Source organism: Diadema antillarum, unplaced genomic scaffold (assembly GCF_040938485.1).
Source record: "Diadema antillarum isolate AM-2024a unplaced genomic scaffold, OU_Dant_1.0 scf00000181, whole genome shotgun sequence".
In the NCBI taxonomy this organism is placed as follows: Eukaryota; Metazoa; Echinodermata; class Echinoidea; order Diadematoida; family Diadematidae; genus Diadema; species Diadema antillarum.
This window is the reverse complement of record NW_027271070.1, coordinates 1,432,596-1,433,594: the sequence shown is the minus strand read 5'-3', so window position 1 is coordinate 1,433,594 and position 999 is coordinate 1,432,596. Positions and strand designations below refer to the sequence as shown.

Sequence of the window (999 nt, the reverse complement as noted above, 5' to 3'; positions counted from 1 at the left end):
ATGGAAAATGCGCTACATAAATGTATTACATAGATACGTACATCGAACATGTGAATAAGGACTAGACTTTGTACTTTTTTATGCGATACCTACGTCACGTGTTTCCTCGCCCGTCAATGTTTGACATGTGTTTTATCCATTGTTGAGTATGTGTGTATTATTTTGTGTGCATGTAGAACACGCTGCACATTGTCGCCCCTCTGAGCAAGGAAATAGAGCATGCAGGAATTGCATCCCCATTGCGTCATCTTTCACGTATAGTCTCTATAGCATGTAGCAGCGAACTAATTGGAACGTAATGTTGTGTAGACCCTGACATGTATGGTGTGTTTGTGATGTGTGTTCTTCACGTATCATTATGAGTGTACTTCAGGTTGTCATTAGAAAACTGAAATTCACATTCAGAAAGACAGTGGCAAAAAAAAAAGTAAATAGATTGAGAGTTCCAGTACACTCGAGCAAGCTGATCTATAAAGAAAAAAGAAAAAAAGTGACTCTTGGCAGCGGTGGGATTCGAACCCACGCCATCGAAATGACTGGTGCCTTAAACCAGCGCCTTAGACCGCTCGGCCACGCTACCGCCTCTACACGACCTCCCATCAGATGGACAAAACATTATAGGGCTAGTCGATTGCCCCACTATGATTACATGCATACTTTAGTATATTTCTGCGCTCCATGTGTCAAGCTCGATATTCCGGTGCATGCATTGTGAATCAGTGACGACGGCTGTGTTGAATGATTTTTTTTTAATCGAAAATTACTGAAGAAGTACTCTCTAAAAAAAATCGAGTGAAAATATTCACTCTTGAAGGAGTGAATACAAAAAAGAGTGAATTTAGAGTGAAATTGGAGTGAATTTTGAGTGAAAATGTTCATTTTCACTCATTTTGGAGTGACCTCAGGGATCACTCGAAGATTTTGGAGTGATCCCTGACGTCACTCTAAAACGAGTGAAAATGAACATTTTCCCTCAAAATTCACACCAATTTCACTCTA

General features: G+C 40.0%; 1 non-coding gene across 1 annotated transcript; it reads right to left on the bottom strand.

Moving 5' to 3' along the window:
* Nucleotides 1-498: 498 nt before the first annotated feature.
* On the bottom strand, nucleotides 499-580 carry Trnal-aag (transfer RNA leucine (anticodon AAG)). The gene has a single exon. It is a non-coding gene; the product is annotated as a tRNA-Leu (tRNA).
* Nucleotides 581-999: the final 419 nt, after the last annotated feature.